This window comes from Stenella coeruleoalba (genome assembly GCF_951394435.1).
Source record: "Stenella coeruleoalba genome assembly, chromosome: 17".
Taxonomy (NCBI): Eukaryota; Metazoa; Chordata; class Mammalia; order Artiodactyla; family Delphinidae; genus Stenella; species Stenella coeruleoalba.
The window spans coordinates 21,440,486-21,457,575 of NC_137163.1; the positions used below are offsets into that span (position 1 = coordinate 21,440,486).

The 17,090-nt window shown below is 40.7% G+C and overlaps 1 protein-coding gene across 11 annotated transcripts in view; it reads left to right on the forward strand.

The window, feature by feature from the left end:
* TRPS1 (transcriptional repressor GATA binding 1) overlaps positions 1–17,090 on the forward strand; it is a 1,050,606-nt gene that overhangs the window by 244,608 nt on the left and 788,908 nt on the right. For all 11 annotated transcript variants that reach the window (XM_079901878.1, XM_079901880.1, XM_079901893.1 and 8 more), the window contains one exon: positions 1,739–1,922. The gene's annotated coding sequence lies outside the window, so the exon portion shown is untranslated. The remainder of the gene's footprint in view (positions 1–1,738; positions 1,923–17,090) is intronic.

Consider the following 17,090-nt stretch of genomic DNA (forward strand, 5'->3'; position numbering starts at 1 on the left):
AGAAAAACAAATGGAAATAGGTTGATGTATTTTGTCAAGTTAGACACATTCTTTTTCTTTTTTGGGGGTTTAACATCTTGTCCTCCAAAGTCTCTAGCTCTCTTTATTTCTTGTTCTCTTTGGCAATCTTCCTGGAATCAGAGGCAATTTTGAAGTGATTCTAAATTTAGGTTTTCATACTCAGCAATTCCAGATACTGTATTTTCACATATATGGGGTAGAACCAAAGTAAGTCACCTGTGGAGTAAGCACTATCCCATTTCAAACCTGAGCATCAGGTTCACATCAGTTGTGTCTGTGATTGTCACATTGCCCACAGAGGCTCTAATGGGTTTTCTGAATGGTCCCCAGCCTAGCTCCAGGTGGGGCAATCCCTGCCTGGGGACTGAGGTAAGATGGTAGTCTCACGGTTCTCTGCCTTGTGTTCCATTACTTGAGTAATTCCTCATGCTCCCACCTTCTCCAGCATTTCAACCTGGAAGGAATAAGGTTAAACAGAGCACCACAAACAGGTTTGAAGGAATCAGGAGATGCTTGGAAGGTGGGCATGGAAAATTCTCCCTTTCTGTTGATGGTAGGAAGGCGGGTCGGGGGATTTATGAGTCACCATGTGGCTGGAAGCCTCAGAACCTTTCCAGCACTCGTTCCCCTGAGGACTGCCTCACGGGGACGCATTTGTTCACTGCGCAGTGTGCCCACTCTACGTTCCCCTCCTTGCCCTACAGTTCCTCTTACCATTCAGTCACCCGTGTGGCAGAAGTCCAAGTGCTAAGGGATTGATCTTGGCAAAGATTCCCAAATCCAGTTTTAGGGAATGCTTATGACCGCCAGCACCTCCAACACTTTGGTCTTGTAGTTTGTACTCTTGTCCATTTTGGTCAACACTCCAGTGGACCTGGGTGATTCCATTTATAACTTTAATCAGATCATGTCTCTGCCCACATTGGAATTTAAAGCTGTTTCCATATCCTCAAAGGCCTTCAAGCTTTGATTCCTGGCTTCCTCTGTCATCCATTTCCCCCCAGTCTTCTTCTTGCTTGCTCAGTTCCAGCCTCTTGGGTCTTCTGGCTGACTCTCCAACCTGTGAGCATACTTCCACCACAGTGCCTCTGCATGTGCAATTAGCTCAGTCTGGAACACTGCCCTCCCATTTCACGCAGGTCTCTACTCAAATGGCATCTTCTCTAAACAGCTTTCCTTGGCCACTGCTTCTAAAATAAGACCCACCTGTCACTGTATATCCTCTTACCCCAGTGGCTTTCACACTCACTTGCTGTCACCCACAGTGAGTAAAACATCTTGTATCATGACCCCATATGACATACACAGAAAATCACAGCAAAAACTTCATAAACAATACCTATGTTCACTATGGGAGATGCCCTCTAATACCTCCTATTCCATTCCATTCTATTTCATTTCATCCCATTCCATCCTGATTATTTCATTAAAAATCATGCTGGCAGCATCCCTTCAAATTGATTTCACCACCAACTGAATGGTTATAATCTATCGTGTGATAAATACTGCCTTACCCTGTTTTAGTTTTTCTTCATAGCAGTTGTGTTCTGTATACTTTTGTTTATCATCTAGCTTTCCTGCTAGGAAGAACATGATGGACAATAAAAATGCAGATTTTCTATGTTTTATTACTGTTGTATCCACAGTCCTGAGGAGCATACATAAAGCAGGCCCTCAGTAAGTATTTCTTTTTTTTTTTTTTTTTTGCGGTATGCAGGCCTCTCACTGTTGTGGCCTCTCCCGTTGTGGAGCACAGGCTCCGGAGGCGCAGGCTCAGCGGCCATGGCTCACGGGCCCAGCCGCTCCGCGGCATGTGGGATCTTCCCGGACCGGGGCACGAACCCATGTCCCCTGCATCGGCAGGCGGACTCTCAACCACTGCGCCACCAGGGAAGCCCTCAGTAAGTATTTCTTGAATGACTGACTCAGTGAATGTGTTCAGTGTTTATGGAAAAAAGATTTTGTTTTCAAATAATTTGGGGGTAATCCTGTATATTCTGTGTCCCTCCTGCAGATTCATAGTTCCCATTAGAATATTTAAAACTCCACGATATTCTGTAGTAAAGAAACCTGCTTGGTTTTGTTAACTCCAGGATTCAGAAATTAATGGGCTCTCTCAGAACCATTCCTAAGAACATACCTATTAAGGCATCACGGGGCATTGGTGATACTCAGATCACAGTTCAGAAAAAACATCTAGGCAAATGCAGCAGTCGTGGGTACTGAGCACAGGCTATAGTGGGGTCCTGGAGCCATCACTTTCTCCCCCAAAGGGAGGCATTAACCCATCAGCTACTGGATAGCGAGAATGTCCAGGGATCCTGAGGGAGGGGTTGAGTGGTCTGAGCAGCAGGAATGGAGGCACTCGGATGAACTAGGATAGCAGTGGCTATATTCCAAGGTAGAGGAGATACTTAAATATTTTTGCAACTGGAATGGCTGTTTTTGTCAATACCCTTGAATTTAAAGCCTGAGCAAAGAATTACTCTGCTTTATTTCTCTAATCCTTTAGTTGGGGGTCATGACCCCCAGTGAGGTGGCCAAGGGATCAGGCAGAGGGAGCAGAAGCCCTACACCACTTCTCCCTTCTCTTGGTCTGGAGGGAGAACAACAGAGGGAACCTCCTTGAGAAGCAGGAGGAAGAGGCAGGGAGGCCCTGGGGGATGTTTGGGATGCTGTTGTTCATAGTGTTTGTTTTTTTAAGACGGGATATTTAGAAGGGTCAAATCTTTGAGTGATGAGAGATTAGGCCCTAAATAAATGTTAGCTGCTATTATTATTATTATTGTTAGTTCTTTTAGTCAATTTAACCACAGGCTTGGAGACTATATTCAGTACCTAAATTCAGTACTTTAATTCTGGAAGTAGCATCTGAGCTTTTATGACTGAATTTTTTTTCTTTCCTAATCAACCCTTGGTCCTACTTCCTTCCTTCTTTTCTTTCCTCAAAGATGTAAATTAAATGTAAATTAAACAGCAGAGTTGTTTGCCCACTGTTTCTATTTGCCCAGTTCTCTGGGTCCTGAGGTGGTGCTACACTTACTTCTGATGGGACAGCTATTTTATTTGCTGTGTTTCTGCAACTGCATGTTATTATAAAAGTATGATTTCCCAGATTATGCTCACTTCCAGGAGGGAGATCTGAGCAGCATTATATCACAGTAGATATTATTTTTAAATCAGAAAAATGTTTCAACACTCCTGTTCAACAGTTCATCAGCTACAAAGAAAGATGATTCTGTAAATGTTCGAAAGCAGTGGCTTACTGGCTTCATTCACTTCATCCAATGTGAAATGAAAGGCACAAAGAGTGACAGTTCTAGGCAGAACATTCCTTCAAAGGTGACACACTTCATCCTAGTATGTGGGATGCACATTGTCTTTGTGGGTGAACATATTAGCTCTGTGGTGACCCTAGAGAAGGGAGGTGTCTGAGGATGTCCAAAGGAGTGTTGGAAGATGAAGGCTTCAAGCAAACCCGAAGAAACAGAACAGTGCTCCAGAACGGCTGCAAACACTCAGCGCCTTTCTCAGTGGGACAGTGTTGTGTGAGTCTCTAATGGAAAGTGCCCCAAAGGTGTCCAGGGACCATCAGGAATTCCCTCTTTCATAAACCCCAAAGGTAACAGCATGTATGACACAGTAAGACTGAGAACCAGAGTGGAAATGCAGTCTTGCCTGTCTTGCATCCTCTGGTGATTATCTCTGTGGTTTTCTCTTTGCTGAGATGGCCCTTGAGTTAAAAGGCACAGAGACCCTTGCTTCCTCAGTGCCTGGTGTAACTGGCCTTTGATACGGAACAAATCTGAGTTCATTTTCACTTTGCCGATAGGCTGTACGGCTTTGTAGAGTTACTGAACCTCTTTGTGCTATGTTTCCACATCCATAAAGTGAGAATAATGATTTCTATGTACCAGCCTTGCTGTGGTCATGAAGTCACAAGAATGCAAGCTCTCGAGCTCGACATTCTGGGTTTAAATCCCAGTTCAGCTGCTTGTCAATTGCGTATGATGTTGGCAGTTGTTTTCCAATGCTCCGTATCGTGTGCAAAAGAGGAATAATGACCATATGTACATCATGGGGCTGTCTCGAGGATAAAAGGTAATCATAATGCATGGTCAGTTCTTAGCCCTGGAACTTATTCAGAGGGAGCCCTCCATAAACATCAGCCATTATCAACACAAACAGTATTAAGTGTGAGGTTCACGGGAGGTGCTTGGTAAATCTCAGTTCTCCCGTTTCCAGAATATTCCCACTCAGGGGTTTATTTATTTATTTACTGCCTGCTAATGAAAACTTTCCTGACTGGGGAAGTTCTTATGGCTGTTAATTTTGCAATCTTCCCCTTGAAACCTCCTCCTGTGGGAGCCTCATAGGTCAGAATCATTTTGGAATAAGGGACCCTTTGTCTCTGATATTCTTGCACAAAAGAGAGGATGGGCCATGACTGATTTTACCAGCAGTTAAAAGATAATTGTCACAAAGATTTGGGAGGTGCGACAGGAAGGAGCGCAGACTGTGGGGTCAGAAGAGGGTTGGACCCAGTCCAGCCTCCTTGTAGCTGTGGCCTTAGGCTAGTATTTTTGTTTTGTTTTGGTTTTTTACCATTCTGGGCTTCCAGCTCTTCATCTGGAGAACTATAATGAAAATAATGCCTGTGTGAAAGGCTGATGAAATGAGATCACTGATGTGAAAAGTGCCTGTTTTGCAAACTATAAAGCACCACAGACATTTGAAGACATAGTATTACTTTAAGTCTCCAGAAGAGAATGATTTTGGAAATAAAAGAGGAAATCAACAGCATTGTTTGTAATGAGTTGTGGTAGCACGACAAATGTTTTGTTTGCTTAAAAGTTTTCTCCAGAAAATAAGGGCAAGGATCAGAAGGAATCAGGATTCAAATTTGGTTGCCTCTAAAACTGCTTCTATATTGAAACCTTATACTATAATATATTGCATTTTAAAGACAGATTATGGGCAGGTATCTGGAATTTAGTACAATTCCAACATTCCAATTAGGTCATAACATAAAACTTGAGGTACACAGAACTAGACGGTGAGGAATGACATTTGTCCTAGTTTATTCCCTGCTCTATGATTACATCAAGATTATGGAAAAACAAATACACCTCTCTGCTTAACATTTCATTTCTTAGGTTGAAGGTATATAGAATTCATTGGTAATACCTGGGCTTCGGGAGTGCAATAGACATTTTGATGCCTGTCTGATATTTTTGGGATTCTATCTTCTAGGCGAGAAGTAAGATTGCAATTCCTGTTTCCCTTGGGTTTGCCCATGTGACTCATTCTGGCCAGCGGGGTATGAGCAGAAGAGATATACGTTACTTCTGGGCTACAGCATTTGAATTGCTGCTTTGAGACCCTAAGACCTCCATTTTCTTTCATATAAAATGACTGGCAGTGTTGCTCTGTTAGCTGGGACCCTAAGTGAACAAGAAGAACAGAGCTCCCCTGATGTGTGATGCACATGTAGTGTCAGGAGGAAATACATCTAACTTTAAGCTGCTGGGGTTTGGGAAGTCCTAACTTTGCCTATCCTGACAGAGAGACAGTCAAATCCATGTTTGAGTTTTAACCTCTGCTACATACTATAGGACCCTGGATACGTTATTTAACCTTTCTAGGTCTGAATTCCCTCATCTGTATTGTTATTTCATTGGGAGAGTATAATAACGCTGAATTTGTAGTGTTGTTGTGAGAATTAAATAAAGCAGTGTAGACAAAGTACTTAGTATAGAACCTGGCATATGGTAGGCATTAAGAAATTAATTTCTTTTTGTTATTACTATTTTATTAGAATCATAGGCTCTTAGTATTTGAATGCAATTTATATCCCATCTACTCGAACATGCTTTATTTTTTAATTAATTAATTAATTTATTTATTTTTGGCTGTGTGTGTTGGGTTTTCGTTTCTGTGCGAGGGCTTTCTCCAGTTGCGGTGAGCGAGGGCCACTCTTCATCGCGGTGCGCGGGCCTCTCACTATCGCGGCCTCTTTTGTTGCGGAGCACAGGCTCCAGACGCGCAGGCTCAGTAGTTGTGGCTCATGGGCCCAGTTGCTCCACGGCATGTGGGATCCTCCCAGACCAGGGCTCGAACCCGTGTCCCCTGCATCGGCAGGCAGACTCTCAACCACTGCGCCACCAGGGAAGCCCCATGCTTTATTTTTTATCACCGATAGAGAATAGCTGTTAGGTTTGTTGATCCGTTAAAAAAAAAATTTTGTTATGTAGTACATGATTCCCTCTGAAATTACATGATTAACTTGTACAAGTAGGGTTCCTGGCTTCCATCTGATTCTCAGTAGAGTTCATCTCCAAATGTTGAGCATCACTTCTGTAAGGTTTTATCATTCTAAATGCCTTGCTTAAAAGTTATATCCATGTGATCCTTCTGATATCCCTAATTAGAAAGGGGAAAAAACCCTTACTTGGCCTGGCCTATTGCATATTGCCATTCCTAACCCTAATGGCCCTAGGTGTAATGTTTCTGGGTCAGGAGGCATCTCTCCCTTGGAGAGCAGCTGTACGGCATTGCCTCACGGGCATCTTCAGCCTGGACTGTCATGGGGCAGTCAGACTTACAGCATGCTGGGAAAACTGGGGCAACAGGATCTGGAATAAACAGGAAGCAGGGGCTTCCCTGGCGGCGCAGTGGTTAAGAGTCTGCCTGCCGATGCAGGGGCACGAACAGGACACGGGTTTGTGCCCCGGTCCGGGAAGATCCCACATGCCGCGGAGCGGCTAGGCCCATGAGCCATGGCCGCTGGGCCTGCGCATCCGGAGCCTGTGCTCCAGGGAGAGGCCACAACGGTGAGAGGCCCGCGTACCGCAAAAAAAAAAAAAAAAAAAAAAAAACAGGAAGCAGAAACTGAGACACTCTTAGAAGAGGTGATGTTAGAGAAGGGTAGACCATTATGCAGGATATCCCACTGCAGACCAGATAAGTGTGGTTCAGTTCTGGACTGGCCTACAGATGGCTATGGAGAGGTATGCTCAGCAGGCATGCAGAAGCACAGATGTAGACAAGCCTGGAAAGACCAACCAATGGTCCACTCACTTCTGGGAAATGTGGGTGGAAGGAAAAAAGGTGCAGCCAGCTAGATAAGGTATATGGTAGATGCCCCCCGGGATGACAAACAGACATAAAGACTTAGCCTTATTGGTTTTGAACAGAAAGTGGAATGGCCTTCAAGTTGCTACATGAAGAATACATATATCTGGAGAGAGCTAGGGCTGGAGCAGAGATGGAGACCCTCACATGCCAGCTTTAGGCTTATCCCCTTTTTATTCCACAAATATTTGCTAAACATGAATTAGACACCAAGCATTGTGCTGGTTGCTGTGGTTCCAAAGGCATAAACAAAGAACAGAGATTACCCTCTGTCCTCAAGGAACTCATAATCTAGTTGAGGAATATAAACAAATTCATAGTGCCATTTTGTTTGATAGGGCAGATAATGGGATTACAAAATTCTGTTTTCTGAGTGTTATCAGATAACGTTGTCTGATTTGCTTTGGGATAGGAATCTTCTCCTTTCCCTTGTTCTCTGGACTCCCAGGATAGATGTGAAAGCTCTGTCCTATTTCCATGAGCGTATTTCTGCTGGCTTGACTCCCTCTATCCTTCCCAGTCTGAGCCATTCTTTCGGGCCTGTGTCTGTTGATGGCTCCTGTTCCCATTGCTCCTATCATTAAAAAAAAAAGAATTCCTGGGCTTCCCTGGTGGCGCAGTGGTTGAGAATCCGCCTGCCGATGCAGGGGACACGGGGCCCGTGAGCCATGGCCGCTGAGCCTGCGCGTCCGGAGCCTGTGCTCCGCAACCTGTGCTCCGCAACGGGAGAGGCCACAACGGTGAGAGGCTCGTGTACCGCAAATAAAAACAAGAAAAAAAAAAAAAAGAATTCCTGAGCTCATTAAAGAGAACTAGAAAAATCACTATTTCTTTAGGTGTCTGTACCTTCACTTCCACTTGAAAAGTTAAGTGCCGGAATTTTCTCTTTTTAGAGTCTCTTATTTATCCCCTTTGGGCCTCCTTTCCTTTGAGAGCATATAACCCAGGAAAAGATACTCAAGTTTTGTCGGTTATTTTAAAATCAACTCTCCTTAATGCTAAAGCCCACACCAGTTGTCGCTCACACTGAAACACTCCATCAAAGTACTCTTATTTCTCCTTGTCCTTGCACAGTGCTTTCTTGTTTTCTTGAGTTTTATCATTCTTATGACGTCTTAGGTAGGCCATTCTACAAAGGAAGAACTTGTGACGTAGAACACCATGCTGTGATCTAAGATACTTTATTTCACTGGCAACAGTGTCATGGATTGCAAGGAGATAGCAGTTATACAGTCCCCAATTTCTGGTCATCTGTGTTTCTAAATAGCCACTTCTCATTGACACTGTGGAGCATAATGTTTTTCAGAAATGCATACGTATGAGTTCTGCAGTAGATAAGAGAAAAGAAGAATGAAGAACCTATTGCAATAAGCATAAGTAGCACCAACCTTGGCGGTAGAAGTGAGGCAGGCAAGTTGGCAGGGTCCATAGCAACAACTGTTACTGCTCAAGTAAACAGGCACATCTAAGTAATTAGTAACACGTTCTCGTAATTGCTTCCCAAATGGCTGAGGCATTTGGTTTTCTACAACAGGATTCTGAAAGCTCTGGTAGATGTGCTCTGCGACATCTATTTGCACACACTCTCCTCTCATCCTACCTCATTGTTGAACTCCTGTACACAGAAAATTGATCCATTTACTCTCTTTGTCTTTCTGTTTGGGGTGTTTGATTTGTAGCTTCCTCTTACCTCTTCCCCAATCTTGACATGTCGCCTCTCCCATTTTGGAGTTTTTAATTATCTTCGTCTTGCAGTTTTTGCTCATCAGACCTGCACTTTGCAGCTCCTCCACAAAAACCCTCAGATTCCTACAGAGATGGCAATCACGTCAGGTCCAGTGAAGAGCCCTTGGAACCTCGTGGCCTTGAGGTTGGAGGTGACTTCGAACCTTTTAGGGATCAATTTTTTTGTGTGTGACTTGCCTAAAGATTTCTATTTCTAAGGGGAGAAAGCATTTCTTCACAAAAGCTCAAAAGACTGGGACATCAAATAACTCTTACAAAACAACATTTTGATGAGTTAAGTGTAAATGAATCAGAAGCATATGGACTGAATTTCCCTTAAAATACACATGGGTTTAAAAATTAAGGGGAAAAGTGTTTGGCAAAATTCTCTTTGGGTTTGGCCAAGTCTGATTCCTTTGAAAACTAGTTCAAGACATGATGCCAATCTCGAAATGCTTCTGGGTTCACACATCTCTGGTTCAAAGTGCTCTCTTCCTCCGAATCCTCTATTTCCCCTCTTTGTTCACGGGTGTCAGGACTGTGTCCTCTCAGTAATCTTAATCAGTATGACATCTAAGAACAGAAAGTTATGTGAAAATCCTCTCCTACGCAGGAACTGCTAATGACCAGATCTTTGTAGAGTACATTGAATAGGCACCCTGGGATTCACTTACGTCCCAGGCATTTATTGAGCAGCTCCATCTACACAGTAGGAACCTAGATAACAAAGATAAATCAAGTATGGTCTCCCTAATCAAAAAGCCCATAATCTCTGGATAAAGAAAGCAGATTTACATTATGATAGAAGGCAATGAGATGAATGTTGGATGGGCTGGAGTCCTGTTGGGCCACAGAATTCACTCCAGATGGTTCATCTAGCTCTCTTTCCTTCTTATTGGCATTTTGATAGTTGCTTTCTAGTTCGCATGCTCTTGAATTTAAGGATGAGTCTACTTATAGATTTGCAGATAGGGTTAAGTTAGAAAGAAAGGAAAAGGCTGTAGCAACAGTGGGTAGCCATTGTCACTGTAGGGCTGAAAGAACAGGGGGAAAAGGGAGTTAGCAGGGCCCAAGGAGAGTTGGAACCAGGAAGGGAGGTGATCTGTGGCCATGGCTAGGTGCAACTACTATCAGAGACACAGCATTAGAGCAAGAAGGGACAGGAAAGAAGTACAAGGGAAACTGGGATGTAGTCAGTGGTACTGAGTAGGGCAGAGAAAGGCAGAAAATTGTCCAGGAGGTGCAGTGGGTACATAGAGCTTGGAGCAGGATTTTGATAAGTAAATTTGAAGGGGTGGAGGTGGGGACATTTTTAGGTGCAAATATGACATAAGGAGAACACAAAGCAAAAAACATCTTGGGGAAAGATAACTTCCATATTTATAAAAGGCTGGTTTATATAGGAAGTTTGCATGGCATGCTAAGGAAGTTATATTAGTCAGAGTTCTTCAGATTTATGGTAAGGAATTGGCTTGTGTGATTATGGAGGCTGAGAAGTCTCCTGATCTGCTGTCTGCAAGCTGGAGACCCAGTAAAATCATTGCGGGCGTTCAATCTGAGCCCGAAGGCCTGAGAATCAGGAGAACGGATGGTGTAAGTTCCAGTCTGAGTCTAAAGGCCTGAGAACCAGAGGGACAGTGGTATAAGAAGCAGTCCAAGGGCAGGAAAATATGGATATCCCAGCTCAAGAGCCAGAAATTTTCTTCTTCTGCCTTTCTGTTCTAATTAGTCCCTCATCAGATCAGATGGTGCCCACCCACACTGGGGAGGGCGATCTGCTTTATTCAGTCTATTGATTCAGGTTCTAATATCTTCTGCAAACACTCTGATAGCCTCACCTAGAAATGATGTTTACCCAGATATCTGGCCACCCTTGGCCTAGTCAAGGTGGATGATAAACTTAGCCATAACAGAATTTGAGCTTTGTTCACTAGACACAATAGAGCCACTGAAGATTTTTGAGTGGGGTATAATAAAATCAAAGTAGTGTTTTAGGAAAGTTGCTCTGGCTTTGTGTAAAATGGATCAGAAAAGGGAGAGTTGGGGGATCAGGTACCTAGAAGGTACTAGAAGGCTTGATTTATGTAGTTTGATGTCTTGATTTATCTTTTTTGCACAATATTTATTGACTTCCTGATGATACATGACATTTTATTTGGGTACCCTCCCCCCCGACCACTCCAATGCAGTTAACATCTATGTTTTTAGTTAAATCACAATTGGTTGATTATATCATCATGATTTGTAAATATTGTTTATTGCTAAGCCAAATAGTATATCAGGATTTCATACTTTTCTTGTAAAACATTGTTTTTCCTGGAGTTTCTGATCGGGTCATTATTTTACTTAATATAATTTACTAGCTACAAATTTTAATTATTTTCAAATGTTCATCCTATCAGTTGTTCTATCAAATTTCCCTTTTTTCTAGAGTCTTCCCTTCTAGAGTCCTAAGTCCTCCTTTTCCAATTTGAACTCTTTGTGTTTTATAGCTTCATCCTTGAGGTGGTTTTGATTCCTCTGTGATGAACTTTTGCTTTCTCTTTCTTGGATTCACCATCCTTTCCTCTTCCCCTTTATTTCATTGCTAGAGTACATTCCTAATGGGCTTACCAAAAAAGAGAATTTGTTAGGTTAATTTTCTTCTTACTTGCATCTATTCATTCTAATCTACATTGGGCTGATAGTGATTGGTTTTAGAATGCATGGTTAATGAGTTCCCTTTTCCTCTGGATTTTGAAGGCAGCAGTGCTGATGAGAAGTCCAATGTCCTTTTTATTCTTGGCCCTCTGTATTAAATCTGATACTTTTTCCTCTGGAAGCTTCTCAGATGCTGTCTTTTTTGGCCCCAGATTTCTGAAATGTCACAGTGATGTATACTGGTGTAGTGGCTTTTATTCATCGTGCTGAGCATTCAAACGTGTCTTTTTCAGTATAGACATTTTGTGTCCTTCAATTTCATGGTGTTTTCTTGTAATTTCCTGTGATAATTTTCTTCTCTTTGTTTTTTCCATCCTCTCCTTTTGGAATTCATACTAATTGGATATTAGACCTCTTTGGATGATCCTTTCTTAAAAAAATGAAGTATAGTTGATTTACAATATTACATTAGTTTCAGGTATACAGCATAGTGATTCAGTATTTTTACAGATTATATTAAAAGTTATTACAAGATAATAGCTTTAATTCCTTGTATTTTTTTTAACATCTTTATTGGAGTATAATTGCTTTACAATGGTGTGTTAGTTTCTGCTGTATAACAGAGTGAATCAGCTATATGTGTACTTATATCCCCATATCTCCTCCCTCTTGCATCTCCCTCCTACCCTCCCTGTCCCACCCCTCTAACTGGACACAAAGCACTGAGCTGATCTCCCTGTGCTATGTGGCTACTTCTCCACTAGCTGTCTATTTTACATTTGGTAGTGTATATATGTCCATGCCACTCTCTCACTTTGTCCCAGCTTACCCTTCCCCCTCTCCGTGTCCCCCAGTCGATTCTCTACGGTTGGGTCTTTATTCCTGTCCTGCCCCTAGGTCCTTCAGAACCTTTTTTTTTTTTTTAGATTCCATATATATGTGTTAGCATATGGTATTTGTTTTTCTTTCTGACTTACTTCACTCTGTATGACAGTCTCTAGGTCCAACCACCTCACTTCAAGTAACTCAATTTAGTTTCTTTTTATGGCTGAGTTATATTGCATTGTATATATGTGCCACATCATCTTTATCCATTCATCTGTCGATGGACACTTAGGTTGCTTCCATGTCCTGGCTATTGTAAATAGAGCTGCAATGAACATTGTTATACATGACCCTTTTTGAATTATGGTTTTCCAGGGTATATGCCCAGTAGTGGGATTGCTGGGTTGTATGGTAGTTCTACTTTTAGTTTCTTAAGGAACCTCCATACTGTGCTCCATAGTGGCTGTATCAATTTACATTCCCACCAACAGTGTAAGAGGGTTCCCTTTTCTCCACACCCTCTCCAGCATTTATTGTTTGTAGATTTTTTGATGATGGCGATTCTGACTGGTGTGAGGTGATACCTCATTGTAGTTTTGATTTGCATTTCTCTAATGATTGGCAATGTTGAGCATCCTTTCATGCATTTATTGGCAATCTGTGTATCTTCTTTGGAGAAATGTCTATTTAGGTCTTCTGCCCATTTTTTGAGTGCTTTGATTTTTTAATATTGAGCTGCATAAGCTGTTTATATATTTTGGACATTAATCGTTTGTCCGTTGATTCATTTGCAAATATTTTCACTCATTCTGAGGGTTGTCTTTTCATCTTGTTTATAGTTTCCTTTGCTGTGCAAAAGCTTTATAGTTTCATTAGGTCCCATTTGTTTATTTTTGTTTTTATTTCCATTTCTCTAGAGGTGGGTCAAAAAGGATCCTGCTGTGATTTATGTCATAGAGTATTCTGCCTATGTTTTCCTCTAAGAGTTTTATAGTGTCTGGCCTTACATTTAGGTCTTTAATCCATTTTGAGTTTTTTTTGTGTGTACGGTGTTAGGGAGTGTCCTAATTTCACTCTTTTACATGTAGCTGTCCAGTTCTCCCAGCACCACTTATTGAAGAGGCTGTCTTTTCCCCATTGTATATTCTTGCCTCCTTTATCAAAGATAAGGTGACCATATGTGTGTGGGTTTACCTCTGGGCTTTCTCTCCTGTTCCATTGATCTCTAATTCTGTTTTTGTGCCAGTACCATACTGTCTTGATTTCTGTAACTTTGTAGTATAGTCTGAAGTCAGGAGCCTGATTCCTCCAGCTCCACTTTTCTTTCTCAAGATTGCTTTAGCTATTCGGGGTCTGTTGTGTTTCCATACAAATTGTGTAATTTTGTGTTCTAGTTCTGTGAAAAATGCCATTGGTAGTTTGATAGGGATTGCATTGAATCTGTAGATTGCTTTGGGTAGTATGGTCATTTTCACAGTGTTGATTCTTCCAATCCAAGAACATGGTATATCTCCCCATTTGTTTGTATCATCTTTAATTTCTTTCATCAGTGTCCTATAGTTTTCTACATACGGGTCCTTTGTCTCCTTAGGTAGATTTATTCCTAGGTATTTTATTGTTTTTGTTGCAATGGTAAATGGCAGTGTTTCCATAATTTCTCTTTCAGATTTTTCATCATTAGTGTATAGGAATGCAAGAGATTTCTATGCATTAATTTTGTATCCTGTTACTTTACCACAGTCATTGATTAACTCTAGTAGTTTTCTTTAGGATCTCTAGATTCTAAAGAAAGATCTTTAGAATCTTTAGGATTCTCTATGTATAGTATCATGTTATATGCAAACAGTGACAGTTTTACTTCTTCTTTCCCAATTTGGATTCCTTTTATTTCTTTTTCTTCTCTGATTGCTGTGGCTAAAACTTCCAAAACTATGTTGAATAATAGTAGTGAGAGTGGGCAATGTTGTCTTGTTCCTGAACTTAGTGGAAATGGTTTCAGCTTTTCACCATTGAGAATGATGTTGGCTGTAGGTTTGTCATATATGGCCTTTATTATGTTGAGGTAAGTTCCCTCTATGCCTACTTTCTGGAGAGTTTTTATCATAAATGGGTGTTGAATTTTGTCAAAAGCTTTTTCTGCATCTATTGAGATGACCATATGGTTTTTCTCCTTCAGTTTGTTAATATGGTTTATCATATTGATTGATTTGTATATATTGAAGAATCCTTGTATTCCTGGGATAAACCCTGCTTGATCATAGTATATGATCCTTTTAATGTGCTGTTGGATTCTTTTTCTAGTATTTTGTTGAGGATTTTTGCATCTATGTTCATCAGTGATATTGGCCTGTAGTTTTCTTTTTTTGTGACATCTTTTTCTAGTTTTGATATCAGGGTTGTGGGCCTCACTGAATGAGTTTGGGAGTGTTCCTCCCTCTGCTATATTTTGGAAGAGTTTGAGAAGGATAGGTGTTAGCTCTTCTCTAAATGTTTGGTAGAATTTGCCTGTGAAGCCATCTGATCCTGGGTTTTGTTTGTTGGAAGATTTTTAATCACAGTCTCAATTTCAGTGCTTGTGCTTGGTCTGTTTATATTTTCTGTTTCTTCCTGGTTCAGCATCAGAAGGTTGTGCTTTTCTAAGAATTTGTCCATTTCTTCCAGGTTGTCCATTTTATTGGCATATAGTTGCTTGTAGTAATCTCTCATGATCCTTTGTATTTCTGCAGTGGCAATTGTTAGGTCTCCTTTTTCATTTCTAATTCTGTTGATATGGGTCTTCTGCCCTTTTTTCTTGATGAGTCTGGCTAATGGTTTATCAATTTAATTTATCTTCTCAAAGAACCAGCTTTTAGTTTTATTGATCTTTGCTATTATTTCCTTCATTTCTTTTTCATTTATTTCTGCTCTCATCTTTATGATTTCTTTCCTTCTGCTAACTTTGGGGGTTTTTTGTTCTTCTTTCTCTAATTGCTTTAGGTGTAAGGTTAGGTTATTTATTTGAGGTGTTTCTTGTTTCTTGAGGTAGGATTGTATTGCTATAGACTTCCCTCTTTGAACTGCTTTTGCTGTATCCCATAGGTTTTGGGTCATCATGTTTTCATTGTCATTTGTTTTTAGGTATTTTTTAATTTCCTCTTTGATTTCTTCCATGATCTCTTGGTTATTTAGTAGTGTATTGTTTAGCCTCCATGTGTTTGTATTTTTTACAGGTTTTTTCCTGTAATTGATATCTAGTCTCATAGCCTTGTGGTCAGAAAAGATACTTGATACAATTTCAGTTTTCTTAAATTTAGCAAGGCTTGATTTGTGACCCAAGATATGATCTATGTTGGAGAACTTTCCATGAGCACTTGAGAAGAAAATGTAGTCTGCTGTTTTTGGATGGAATGTCTGATAAATATCAATTCAGTCCATCTTCTTTAATGTATCATTTAAAGCTTGTGTTTCCTTATTTATTTTCATTTTGGATGATCTGTCCATTGGTGAAAGTGGGGTGTTAAAGTCTCCTACTATGATTGTGTTACTGTCGATTTCCCCTTTTTTGGCTGTAAGCATTTGCCTTTTGTATTGAGGTGCTCCTATGTTGCGTGCATAAATATTTACAATTGTTATATCTTCTTCGTGGATTGATCCCTTGATCATTATGTAGTGTGCTTCTTTGTCTCTTGTAATAGTCTTTATTTTAAAGTCTATTTTGTCTGATATGAGAATTGCTACTCCAGCTTTCTTTTGATTTCCATTTGCATGGAATATCTTTTTCCATCCCCTCACTTTCAGTCTGTATGTGTCCCTAGGTCTGAAGCGGGTCTCTTGTAGACAGCATATATACGGGTCTTGTGTTTGTATCCATTCAGCCAGTCTATGTCTTTTGGTTGGAGCATTTAATCCATTTATATTTAAGGTAATTATCGATATGTATGTTCCTATTACCATTTTCTTAATTGTTTTGGGTTTGTTGTTGTAGGTCTTTTCCTTCCCTTGTGGTCCTGCCTAGAGAAGTTCCTTTAGCACTTGTCGTAAAGCTGGTTTGGTGGTGCTGAATTCTCTTAGCTTTTGCTTGTCTGTGAAGCTTTTAATTTCTCCATCCAATCTAAATGAGATCCTTGCTGGGTAGAGTAATCTTGGTTGTAGGTTTTTCCCTTTCATCACTTTAAATATGTCCTGCCACACCCTTCTGGTTTGCAGAATTTCTGCTGAAAGATCAGCTGATAACCTTCTGGGGATTCCCTTGTATGTTACTTGTTGCTTTTCCCTTGCTGCTTTTAATATTTTTTCTTTGTATTTAATTTTTGATAGTTTGATTCATACGTGTCTTGGCATGTTTCTCGTTGGATTTATCCTGTATGGGAGTCTCTGCACTTCCTGGACTTGATTGACTCTTTCCTTTCCCACATTTGTGTAGTTTTCAACTATAATCTCTTCAAATATTTTTTCAGTCCCTTTCTTTTTCTCTTCTTTTTCTGGAACCCCTATAGTTTGAATGTTGGTGCGTTTAACGTTGTCCCAGAAGTCTCTGAGACTGTCCTCAATTCTTTTCATTGTTTTTTCTTTATTCTGCTCTGTGGTAGTTATTTCCACTATTTGATCTTCCAGGTCACTTATCTGTTGTTCTTCTGGGTCCTTGTTAAATGTTTCTGGTATTTTCTCCATTCTATTTCCAAGATTTTGGATCATCTTTACTATCATTACTCTGCATTCTTCTTCAGGTAGACTGCCTATTTCCTCTTCATTTGTTTGGTCTAGTG